Source organism: Aegilops tauschii, chromosome 7 (assembly GCF_002575655.3).
Source record: "Aegilops tauschii subsp. strangulata cultivar AL8/78 chromosome 7, Aet v6.0, whole genome shotgun sequence".
Lineage (NCBI taxonomy): Eukaryota > Viridiplantae > Streptophyta > Magnoliopsida > Poales > Poaceae > Aegilops > Aegilops tauschii.
Genome location: NC_053041.3, coordinates 465,926,416 through 465,939,347, shown reverse-complemented (window position 1 = coordinate 465,939,347; position 12,932 = coordinate 465,926,416). Strand labels below are relative to the sequence as shown.

The window sequence follows — 12,932 nt, the reverse complement described above, 5'->3', positions numbered from 1 at the left end:
GTCGAAGTCCCCGTGCCGCCTGCGGGATTTCTTGAGCCGGATCCGGCTGTTTCTGGCGCAGGCGGTACGAAGATGGAGTCCGACTCTGGAGACGGCTTGATGGACGGCTTGAGGAGGCGCTGGAGGGAGACGCCAGTCGGTATGGCTTGTCGGGTGGAGCCGATCCGTGCTAGGGCATCTGCTTGGTCGTTGTCGGCCCTTGGCACGTGAAGGAACTCGCACCCTTTGAAGTATCCGCTCATCTGCTGGACGAGGAAACGGTAGCTCGCCATGTTCACGTCCTTGGCGTCCCAGTCGCCAGATGATTGCTGGACCACCAAGTCTGAGTCGCCGTAGCACAGGATCCGGCGTATGCCGAGTTCTTTGCCTAGCCGGAGCCCATGTACGAGCGCCTCGTACTCGGCCACGTTGTTGGAGGCGGCGAAGTGGATCTGCAGCGTGTACTTGAGCTTGTCGCCTTTGGGAGAGGTGAGGACGATGCCGGCTCCCAAGCCGGTGCGCATCTTGGACCCGTCAAAGTGCATCCGCCAATGGGTAGAGTCGGGAGCCGGCGGTAAGTACTGGGTCTCGGCCCAGTCGACGAGGAAGTCGGCCAATGCTTGCGACTTGATGGCGGTGCGGGGTTGATAGAAAATCGTGTAGGGCGCCAAGGCAATGGCCCATTTGGCCACCCGGCCGGATGCATCCCGGCTGCCTATGATCTCGGCGAGCGGGGCAGTGCACACGACCGTGATGGGGTGCTCTTGGAAGTAGGGCTTCAATTTCTTGGCAGCGAAGTACACCCCATAGCACATCTTCTGGTAGTGCGGGTAGTTTTGCTTTGAGCTGGACAGTACTTCGCTGAGATAGTAGACCGGCCTCTGGACCAGTTGGGCTCGGCCTTCCTCCGGGCGCTGGACCACAACAACAGTGCTGACGACTCGGCTTGTCGCGCCGATGTAGAGGAGCATGGGCTCCTTCTCAGTCGGCGCAGCCAGGACAGGCGGAGTGGTCAACATTTTCTTCAACTCATGGAAGGCTTGGTCGGCTTGATCATTCCACTCAAAGTGAGTGGACTTCTTCATGAGTCAGTACAGGGGGGAGCCTTCTCTCCTAGTCAGCTGATAAAACGGTTCAGGGAGGCTAAGCAGCCAGTGAACTTCTGCACATCTCGCAGCTTGGTGGGAATCTCCATCCTCTCGATGGCCTTGATCTTGACAGGGTTGCACTCAATGCCGCGTTCGGAGACCAGGAAGCCTAGCAGCTGGCCGGCTGGCACTCCGAACACGCACTTCTCGGGGTTGAGCTTGATCTGGAATCGGCGCAAGTTGGCAAATGTTTCTTTCAGGTCTTCCAGCAAGGTACCGCGCTTCTCTGTCTTCACCACAATGTCGTCTACGTAGACGTGGGCATTTCTGCCGAGTTGTTTCAAGAGACATTTCTGCATGCAACGCTGAAAAGTGGCACCGGCATTTCTCAAGCCGAATGTTATTGTCAGGTAGCAGAAAGCTCCAAAGGGTGTGATGAAGGCAGTCTTCAGGCGGTCAGCCGGGTCCAACTTGATCTGATGATACCCTGAGTATGCATCCAAAAAACTTAACAGCTCGCATCTGGCTGTGGAGTCTATCACTTGGTCAATCCGCGGCAAAGCAAATGGATCCTTTGGGCAGGCCTTGTTCAAACTTGTGTAGTCTATACACATGCGCCACTTGTTATTCTTCTTCAGAACTAGAACTGGATTGGCAAGCCATTCTGGAAAGAACACCTCCATGATGAAGCCGGCTGTAAGGAGCCGGGCTATCTCTTCTCCCACGATTCTTCGCTTCTCTTCTGATAGTCGGCGGAGGGGTTGCTTGACCGGCTTCGCATTAGCTCGGACATGTAATTTGTGCTCGGCGAAATCCTTCGGGACACCCGGCATGTCCTTTGGGGACCATGCAAAGATGTCTCGATTCTCACGGAGGAAGTCGACGAGCTCGCCTTCCTATTTACTGTCCAAGTTCGCCCCAATCACGGCGAACCTCTCCGGGTGCTCCGGGTCTAGAGGTATCTTCTTTGTCTCTTTGGCAGGCTGGAAGGAGCTCTGCGCATCACAGTCCTTGGGTTGGGGGACAAGGCCGGCTGCTTGCCGGCCATGGCCACAACCCGCTCCAACATCTTCTTCTCTTCGGCCACCACGAGGGACTCGGCCAGCCGGCTGCTGGCCATGGCACACTCGATGGACTTCTTGTAGTCGCCGGCTATCGTGATGATCCCCTTCGAGCTCGGCATCTTCATCTTCAGGTAGGCGTAGTGGGGCACAGCCATGAACTTGGCCAAGGCGGGTCGGCCAAGTAGTGCATGATAGGGGCTCTCCAAATCCACCACCTCGAACCATATTGCTTCCCGGCGAAAGTGATCTTTGTCTCCGAAGAGAACATCCATCTTGATCTTGCCGATTGGAGAGCAAGATAGGCCGGGTACGATACCATGGAAGACGGTGCGGCTCGGCATGAGCTGCTTCGCTTTGATGTTCAGCTTGTCCAAGGTATCGCGGTACGGTATGTTGATACTGCTTCCGCCGTCTATCAGGACGTGGGAAAATCTGGCAGCTCGCCTCTCCGTCGCAAGGGTGACGTCCAAGACCATAGCATAGGAGCCAGGCGAAGGCATCACCTCTGGGTGGTCGGCCTAGCTCCAGCTGATGGGCTTTTCCGACCAGTGCATGAACTCGGCGGTGCTAGAGGCGACTGCGTTTACTTCTTGGTGCTACCGGCGTCGGCTGCGCTTGTCGTCACTTGACTTGTGAAGACGACGTAGGCGTCGTGCGCTTCGGGGAACTCGTCTTGGATGGCGCCGACTGCGGGCCGGGCCGCCGGCTGCTGGGGAGCTGGAGGCGGCGGGCCGGGAGGCGGAGGCGGCACCATCCCTTCGCCCTTGGTGATGCGGGTGAGCCAGTGGCATTTTCGTGTTGTATGGTTGGACGGCTTCGCGCCGCTGTGGAATTTGCAGGGAGCATCGAGTGCTTGTTCGTAGGAGAAAGACGGCTGCCAGGGCGGCCGGCCACCCTTCTTCTTGGGAGCGGGCCGCTCTTCGGGCTGCTCGTCTTCAATTGTGGCCACCTGCCGACTGGAAGAAGTCGGCATGGGGCCCTTGCGCTTGTGGTCGTTTTGGTAGGGGCGCCGATTAGGGTCGCCAGCAGGCGTCTTGGGAGCCGGAGCAACTACTTTCCCCGAGGCGTCCACTCGGAGCTCGATCTTCATGGAGGAGTCGGCAGTGGCGTACTTGTCAGCGATGACCAGTAGCTCGTCGAGGGTGGCCGGCTTGTCGCAGAGGAGTCGGTGCTTGAGGAGGGTGCCCTCTCGGCACCCGGCAGTGAAATACTCGATGGCCTGGACCTCATGCACTCCCTCGCAGGAGTTGCGTAGCTCGGCCCATCGCGTGAGGTAGTCGCGAGTCGACTCGTTGGGCTCCTGGACGCAGAGGGAGAGCTGGCGAGGCTTGGGAGGCCGCTTGTAGGTGCTGGTGAAGTTGCGGACAAAAACTTCGGTGAAGTCCAGCCAGCTGTTGATGCTGTAGGGCTTGAGGCTGTTGAGCCATGTGCGCGCCGTGCCTTGCAGCATCAAGGGAACGTACTTCACGGCGACGCGCCGATTGCCGTTGGCGATGCTGACGGCTGTGGAGTAGTCGATGAGCCAATCTTCCGGCTTCACCGAGCCGTTGTACTTGGGCGTGTCTCTGGGGAGCGAGAACCCTTTGGGAAAGGGCTCGTCGCGGATGCGGGGGCCAAAGCATGGCGGGCCGACATCGTCTTCTTCTTCTAACGCCAAGGATCGAGCAAGGCGGTCGATCCTGTGGCGGGCGTCATTCTCGCCGACTCCTTCTCAGCGGCCGAGTCGGTCGCCAAGAGTCGGATGGGTGACAGGCGGTGGAGTGAGGCGTCTTTCTCTTCGAGGCGGGGGAGGAGGCAGGTTTCCCTGGTGCTCTACAGCTCGAGGGCGGCCATCCGCGTCGCGCTCGATGGTGATGCGAGTCCGGTTGCGGCTGGCAGCCAGCTCCTTGTCTTTCTTCTGGCGCGCGCCACTCGCAGTCGGCGAGCGGGACGTCGCGGCGTGCTCCCGGCGCGGGGGATGGCTATCAGCTCGGGCGCCGGCTTCGTGCCGCTCTGCAGCCGCGTCGATCAGCTGCTGGATCCGTCTTGTCATGTAGGGGAGCTCATCGGCTCCCAGCCCATTGAGCTCCTCTGCAGCCGCCTGAGCGGCTCGCAGATTCTCGAGCGGGATGGCGTAGACGGGGCGACCTGCACTTTGGTGACAGCGCTGCTGCCGCTGTCAGCTCGAGGGAGGGGGTCGTCGAAGACCACAACGTCGGAGGGGTAGGCGTCGAGCGACGCGGTGTCGGAGTCGATGAGCATCGGGTCGGTGGAGCCGACCGACTCCATGTCCGCAGCGGGCTCGCTGGAGACGTGAAGTTGGTCGAGGAGGCTGACGAGGCGGCTCTCGGGGTAGTCGGTGCCTGCGTCGGACGCAGGCTCGTCGGAGATGTGAGTCTTGCCGAGCAGATCGCGAGGCGGCTTGCTGCGCAGGCGTCGTCGACGCCTTGCAGCGCGTCGAGGCAAACGCCATCGGGCGCAGCAGGCTGGCTGCGCTCGCGGGGAAGGAAAAGGGTTCCCGTCCAGAACAGGTCTCCGGACGACGGTGCACCTGGCCCCACGGTGGGCGCCAAATGTCGGGTGGTTGGTGCGACATATGCCAAGGGATGGCTTATCATTGTGGGAGCCAATAAAGCGTCGCCGGTGCCCGGAAACGGGATGAGGCGAAGACATGCACGCCGGCGAATCTTACCCAGGTTCGGGACTCTCCGAGGAGGTAACACCCCTAGTCCTGCTCTGCGGGGTCTCCGCATAATCACTAGGTCGATAAAGGGTAGCTACAATCGCTCCTAGAGCTGTTGAGGTCAAGGGAGAAGAAGAGCAAGGCTAGCTCCTGCTTCTCTCTATCTATGGTGTGTGTGCTATGCTTGGGTGCGAACCTAGAAGCCCACCCTTTGCATGGGTGCTCCGGGGGGTTTATATAGGCCTATCCCCCGGGGGTACAATGGTAATCCGACTGGGAACTGGTCCCAGCCGTCAGTGTCTACGCTCGCCGGCTTCTCCGCCGGCTGCTGGGTCCCGCCGGCTGCCGGCTACTTGGTCGACAGGCCGGTCCCACCGCCTAGGGTCTTGTCGGTGGCTGCTTACTGTAGCCGCGCCTCTGATGATGAGGGCTTTGTCGAGATGAGCGTGGCTACAGTGGGCCGCCTCGGGGGCTATCACTGTAGCCTCACCTCGTCTTGTCTCCTTAATGGGGCTCCTGCTTCGAGGGAGGGAGTAGCCGGCTTCTGGAGGCCGGCTATACTCTTGGCCGACTAGGAAAAGCCGGGCCGCCTTCACGCCTCTCTCTGGCTGAAGGGGCCCGCAGTCCTTGGGCCGTACAGGAGTGGGTCGTGGATGACGTCGAGGCTAGCGTGGCTACAGTGTCGGGTCGCACGGGAGACGTCCATCCCGTACGGCCTCCTGTAGCCATGCCCGCCTCGGGCTTCGGGGGTCGTGGGCCGCACTGTGGCCACACCCCGTCACGTCGCCGTTATGTAGGAGTGGTTGTGGTCTTGGCCGGCTCCTGGGAGTTGGCGTCCTTCTTGGCCGGCTTCTTGGAGTCGGCCACCCCGTAGTCGCCCTAGGGAGGAGTCGGTGAGGCTGGGTCGCCTTCCGGGAGTCGGCTTTAGTGGTAGCCGGCCAGAGAAGGCGGCCCAAATGCTTGGAGCGCTTGAAGGCCCAAAGGCCTGATAAATTTTCCGAAGAGCCAGGGGTAGTCGGTTAGGCTACCCGTGGCCATTTACCCCGACAGAGGCCAGCGACGGCAATGGTAAACCACGCCGCAACAAAAACAAACGTCGAAGCAATAACGACGACGCAGATGACACGACAGTCAATGTTTGATTCAGTGGTTCTAAATCCGGTCAACGGAAGAAACCTTTTAAAGGCAACAGGGACGGTCCATCCAAATTGGACAAAATCCTTGGGAGGCCCTGTCAGATTCATGGCACACCCGACAAGCCTACAAACCACACCAACAGAAATTGTTGGGTTTTCAAACAGGCCGGTAAGATAAACATCGAACACAAGGGAAAGGGACCTCCAAGTGAGGACGATGATGAGCCCCGACAGCCGAACACCAGGGGCCAAAAGCAGTCCCCCCCCCCCCCCCCCGAAGTGAAAACAGCGAACATAATCTATGTCACTCACATTCCCAAAAGGAAGCGCAAGCGCGCACTAAGGGACTTCTACGCCGTAGAGCCTGTCGCCCCAAAATTCAATCCATGGGCAGCCTGTCCGATCACCTTTGATCGCAGGGACCACCCAACCAGTATCCATCACGGGGGTTCGGACGCCCTGGTACTCGATCCAATCATCGACGGATAACATCTCACTAGAGTCCTTATGGACGGCGGCAGCAGTCTCAACTTGATTTATCAAGACACTGCCCGCAAGATGGGCATCGATCCATCAAGAATCAAGCCTAGTAACACCACCTTTAAAGGTGTGATACCCGGCGTGGAGGCCCGTTGTATGGGCTCATTAACACTAGAGGTAGTATTCGGCTCCCTAGACAATTTCTGAAATGAAGAACTGATCTTCGACATCGTCACCTTTCGCAGTGGTTATCACGCACTGCTCGGACGAACTGCTTTCGCTCGCTTTAATGCAGTCCTGCACTATGCTTATTTAAAGCTTAAAATGCCCGGACCTCGTGGCGTTATCACAGTCAATGGAAATATGGAGCGCTCCCTCCGTACTGAAGAGCACACCGCGGCCCTTGCAGCCGAGGTGTACAGCGGCCTTATCAAGCCGAATAATTCGTCGGACATTAAAGCCAATGAAGTCTCTAAACGAGTCCGGTCCGCACCGCACTGCGATGACTCGACGGATCCGGACCTCGATTAGCAGTTTGGCCTCTGCCGACAGCCCTATAAGATTGCGGCTTACGTACCGCCCGTACATAACTACACACTCAAAATACCTTGGGCAACGCCGTAGGCACACTGCGGAAATAGTCCATAGTACGGCTTGACTCTATTTGGACATTATACATTTTTTTACTGCAGGTTCATTAAGAGCTCTATCCGCTGTATGTTTGCATCAGGGACCCTTTCAAGGCTGGTTTTCCCCTCCTCTATAGACAATCATCAAATACCCCTGTCAAAGGATTCGTTACTAAGGAGAAACGGCGCAGACGTGCGGCAGGGCATCACTAGAGTCTTCGAACCATTACTTTTAGGCCCTGTGTTAGACTTTCCCTTAGGTAAATTTTTAGGCATGTAACATGACCTTTATATTTATGGCATTATCTGTCGAAACACGCCTCGACGTACTGATAAGGATATAAAGGAAGCAGATGATCCCACCTTTTTTGGGGGTTCTTATACTGTCTTATCATCCATATTCCCTCCTTGCTTTCGACTGACGTTCGCGCTTCGACATGGCCTTCATACCAGGGGTTGTATTCGGCCCCGCAAACTCTTAAGACCGAACTCCTATAGGGAACTCTTCGGCGTCCCGGATATTGCACTATATGCATCGGCTCTGAATCATGTCTTTGTTCTATAGTTGGGTTGCTCGGCTCCTGTGTTTATCACCTTACGTTCCGCAAGTTCGGCTAAGGTAGTAAAGGGAGAACTACTGCGATTGTATTTCTGGTTCGTCCGGTCAAGTACCTCAGTAGAGAAAGCCAAAAACTGACTGTCATGATATGCGAGAGCTGGTCAACGATCCAGTGACTTAGTGTCATACTACAAATCATTCGCGATTTATGCCGTGTTATACGAGGGGCTGGGATTCGACCAAGCCGTGTTGCAAAGGCGCCGTACTCCGGATTGCCGTTCACGTAACAGGGGCTAGTACTTAGCCCCACCAATGGACTCCTATGGCTAAGTGAGGATTGACGGTGTCCTGGACTAGGGGGTACTCACCACGTCGTCTCCCGACCAGTGGGTCGGGCCGAGGACCCCCATGGCGGTTCACTATTGGGCCAGTTCGGGCAGCCATGCCGCATACAAGGGATATTCCACAAGACTTGGCGCCCAAGACAAGGACTCTCCTGAACCCTAGGCCTCTGGTGCATTATATAAACCGAGGCCAGGCTAGTCAATAGGGGAAGATATATTGATTAGAACAATCTCGTGGTAGATATATGTACTCTGTACTACACCCCATATGAATACAATCAAAAGCAGCATGTAGGGTATTATCTCTTCGAGAGAGCCCGAAGCTGGGTAAAATTCCGTGTCCATGTTACCATCGCTCCAAGACGCCTAGCTTAGGACCCCTACTACGAGATACGCCGGATATAAAACCGACAATGATAATAAAGCCGAATAGTCTGATTGCCTAGTTCATCTAGCAGACGCCTCCTCCACGGACCAAGACGCTGGATAAAGAGCGGACACGCGTTTGTGAACACCCCGGAAATACTTTCACGGGGGCGGAAGCCGACGACTGGCAATCTTCACATATAAAACGGCCGAACAGGAGGATAAACTGACCAAATCATAAGGCACAAGCATAAATATTTAACATCATGAGTACATTACATGGTCTTTGCAAACCGAACTCCACTACTCAAATATGATATCCTTTGAACATTGGCCCTCCACAATTCGGGCTCCCTCCAGGACCTCGCCGAAGTACCTCTCCGGCCTTCGGTGATCCTTGCCTTCGGGCGGCCCCGCGGTAGCAATTTTGGTGGCCTTCATCTTCGCCCATTGCACCTTGACACGGCCGAAGGCCATCCAGGCACCTTCTATGCAGGCCGACCGCTTTATGGCGTCGATCCGGGGACACGCATTGACTAGCCGCTTCACAAGTCCGAAGTAGCTGTTGGGTATGGGCTCGGCTGGCCAAAGACGGACTATTACATCCTTCATGGCCAACCCGGCCACCCTATGCAGCTCGGTCAGCTGCTTTAGCTGATCACTGAGGGGCACCGAATGCTCTGGCACAAGGTACTACGACCAGAACAACTTCTCCGCCGAGCTCCCCTCTTCGGCTCGGAAGAACTCCGCGGCGTCAGCGACACTCCTGGGCAGATCCACAAACGCACCTGGAGAACTCCAAACTCGGGTCAGCAAGATGTATCTCCTACTTACAAATTTGCTCTACAGAAGAAAGGCCTTACCAGCCGCTATCTGCCTCGCCTCCTGGATCTCCTGGCAAGCGCCGTGGGCTTCAACCCGGGCCTCCTTCATGCTTTGCAGAGCTTTGGCGAGTTCGAAGGCTGGATCCGAAGTCTTCTACTCCAAGGAGTCGCACTTAGTTATGGCGTCCTTGAGCTCTTGTTCGACCTCGCCCAACCGCCCTCATGTTTTCGGCGGGCAGTTCAGTCCGCCTCCAACTCCTTCGCTGCTTTGTCGGCGGTCACTACAAGAATCAGGAACTTTGCCATCTGCCATGGCGGAAGGCAAAGGCATGCCTTGCGGACGGCAAAGGCCTTTGCCGTCAGCCAGTAGATGGCAAAACGTCCGACTAAACGAGCTACGGCAAAGGGCACTTTGTTGTCTGCTGGCGGATGGCAAAGATGCAAACGCCTTTGCCATCAGCCAGCGGACGGCAAAGGGCATGGCTCTTTGCCATCTGCTGAAAGACGGCAAAGGTTGCAGGCTCTTTGCCATCTGCTGGCAAATGGCAAAGAGCCTATATTGCCCCATTTAATTCTGTTTTTTCTTATATATATAAGACCAATATAGCATATCCAACACATATTACCAATAGTCATGAACACATATATATCCAACACATGTTACCAATAGTAGCAAGTTTCATCCATACATATACATAGTTTCATCAATATTACACAGTTTCATCCATAGGTAGCAAGTTTCACAAAGTCAAAACTATCTTATTACTAAGATCTTCTCTGGATCTTCTTCTTTTCTTCCAACCTGCATAACAAAAACACTAAGAAAGGGAGAATGGGTTAGGAGTAGAAATGTAGCATTTCAAGTGAAATGCAATGCTGTAGGAGCCAGCACTTCAGATCAACACAATCTTAAATTAGTGTAAAGTTATGACAGATCCGTGCATGTGTACATAAAGCATCCAGCGATGCAAAATTGATGGGATCATGGGAGCCATCTGCTCTAACAAAACAATACACATGGCGGCAATTAACAATAGCTGTACGTCCTAGCTACTCTAGCAAATACTCCTACTCTATTGCAATATAGAAGAACATTGTGCTGCTGTAGTAGGTAGAGGAGTAGGAACAACACCTGGTGGCCAATGGGCTTGGCCGGCGCTGCTCCGGCGAGGGGCGTCACTCCGGCAAGGAGGAGGCCCGTGCGGCGAGGAGGATGGTACTCCGAAGACTCCCATGCATGTCGTTCTCAGGATTTACCTAAAACATATAAGCAACAAGGACGAGTACAAAGACTCAGCAAGTTCATAAAGGAATAATAAACAGTACTCATATCAATATACCAAGACTCGGTTAACACCATACACTCATTAGTGTTCCAACACATATAATGGTGCCCTACATGCCTACATGCTCATCTCATTTCATTGCGTATACCTGGATAGCTTGAGTGGACGCCCGTCGACATCCACTCACTCCAATATGTGGAGGTTGCCTCCAAAGTAGGTCGCAACCCAACAATGAAGGTCTCAATGTGCCCACCAAGGTAGTGCACGCCTTCATTCACCATCATCATGAGTGCAAGTATGCAAATGCAACCATAGTACTTGAATCAACATATCATGGTCATCGTCATCGCCATCATAATAAACATCATTGACATGGAAGATATCATAAATAAAAAATGGAATGAGAGATTATGCAAGTCATTATCCCGTCGTGAACTTGCCTCAACCGCAGGGCACAAATTGTGAGGCAAACGGTTCCGAACTCGAAGTACCCACACTTGTCATCAAGCATATATCCCAGTCACAGCAAAGCATGGTCTCAACACATAAGAATATATAATTTAGTGGCGCTCCTACGCACAAGACCCCAGCTCATACGTACGTTATCACATTATAAGTCCTCATATCATCAACGATGACAAAATCTTAGTATAAGTCTAGTTACAATCACCAAGTCAAACGTAAAATTCTGTCCAACATAGTACAGTCATCTTAATAATTTCATAGGATTTAGTGTATAACACGAAATCTAACAAATACTATATGTTTAAGCATCTGCAGAATATCCTCTACAATTTTTGTGTTGTGACTTTAATTTAATTAAACCTCTAGCATGGCCTAAACTGCCATACAACAAATTCTGCACCCCAGGAACATAAATTTCAGGACAGAAAACTAAAATGATGGCTGCTCTCAAACCATAGATCCAAATGAAGCAAATAAGTACTCTACGGAAACCTTGGAACTTTATCTAGAACTTATGTAAAGGGGCCAACTATAAATTCTAAGCATAGCTAACTCATTTTTTAGATAGAAGCTTGCTGTCCAGAACTGTCAGGCACTGCAGTTTTTAACTGAACCAAGTTCAGTGATGTACAGCAAGGGAAAACCAGTGTACAAGAGCATTTTTAATCCTCACGTGTAAGATAAAACAGAATTATAACTTGCAAACTAACTCCTCTCCCCAGGTTTAATTGCTTACGCGCATATAGACATGTTCGTCAAGCTGTTGGCATACCTGAACAGGCAAAACAGGCCACATCAAACAATCCAGCCAAGATGCTAACCCACCTACAGGAACTATGTTTCTCCAGTGCTAAAGATCGAACCAAGAGTGACACAAGGAGTTGGAGAAGCAATAGACCGGGGGTGGGCCGATGGCCAGCAGCAGCCCGTGCTCCACCGGCAGCAGCGGCGGCCACGACGACGCAAGGAGCAGGGGAGCGGGAGCAGCCTCCACACGGCAGCGACCACGACGAGAAGCGGCGCCAAGAACAGCAGCAATCTCACAGCGATGGCAATCACGCCACCAGCAGCAGCAGCGACCTGACGGCTGCGGCCTCCAATGGATAAGATGAGAGGAAGACTTGGAAAGGGGAATAGAAGAAAAACAGGGCTTGAGCACAACGTACAGCGGCGCAACAGGCGCGAGGTAGCGTGGGGCGGCGGCGGCGACGCGGGGATGCGGGCGGGGCGCAGAGGAGCTCGGTGCTCGGCTCCCATGGCGGCGGCGGATCTCGAGGTCGGGGCGACCGGCGACGAGGCTTCCGCGGCGGGGCGGCGAGCTTGTGGGGAGGTGGCGGCGCGCGACGCGGCGCAGGCGGCAGCGCGAGGCGGCGGAGCTCCTGGGGTCCGGTGAGGTGGCGGCGCGCACCGGCGGGCGGAGGCGAGGTGGCGCAGCGGCGCAGCGGCGCGGGGTCGAGGGAGGCGGGGTCGGGCGGCGCTCGTCTATGGGGCAGGAGTCAATTGCAAGAAACCACCAATGTGGCTAGGTTTGCAAAAAACCACCAACTCGTTAATCCGTTGCAAAAAACTTCGCAAAATCACTTAAGTCGTTGCAAAAAGCACTGATCGGGTGGTTTAGCCCGTTTGATCGCTTTCTGACAAGTGGGGCCTGGCTGTCAAGAGCTGACATGGCAAAGCATTGACACACACACCCCCTAGATCTTTTAAAAAGTGCAATCAGCCCCCTCGGTGTGGACAACCTCGGCGCACTGGCCCTGCCGTCCTGTAGGCACGGCGGCGCCCTCATCGGCGTCGGAGACGGGCACGGCCGCGGTAGAGGATGAGGAGGCGGCCGGGGTGTGCGCATTTTCGAGGCGTTGGCATGCCGGTGCTGCAGCGATGTGGAGCACACGTCGGGAGCCAGCGGCGGCGACAAGTGCCAGTGGGGGCGGGGCGGCGACGGGAGCCTTCCCGGCCGGCTCAGTCGCCGACCTCCTGCCCTCCCTCCCCGGGCTCTCGGGCCTTTACCCGGCGCCCGCCAACTCCACCGCGCACCTCTCCTGGCGCCTCC

General features: G+C 55.2%; 1 long non-coding RNA gene across 1 annotated transcript; it reads right to left on the bottom strand.

The window, feature by feature from the left end:
- Positions 1 to 9,737: 9,737 nt before the first annotated feature.
- LOC141027633 (uncharacterized) lies at positions 9,738 to 12,453 on the bottom strand. Its single transcript, XR_012189274.1, has 2 exons — positions 12,049 to 12,453; positions 9,738 to 11,969 (listed from the first exon to the last, which is right to left on the bottom strand). It is a non-coding gene; the product is annotated as an uncharacterized lncRNA (long non-coding RNA).
- Positions 12,454 to 12,932: the final 479 nt, after the last annotated feature.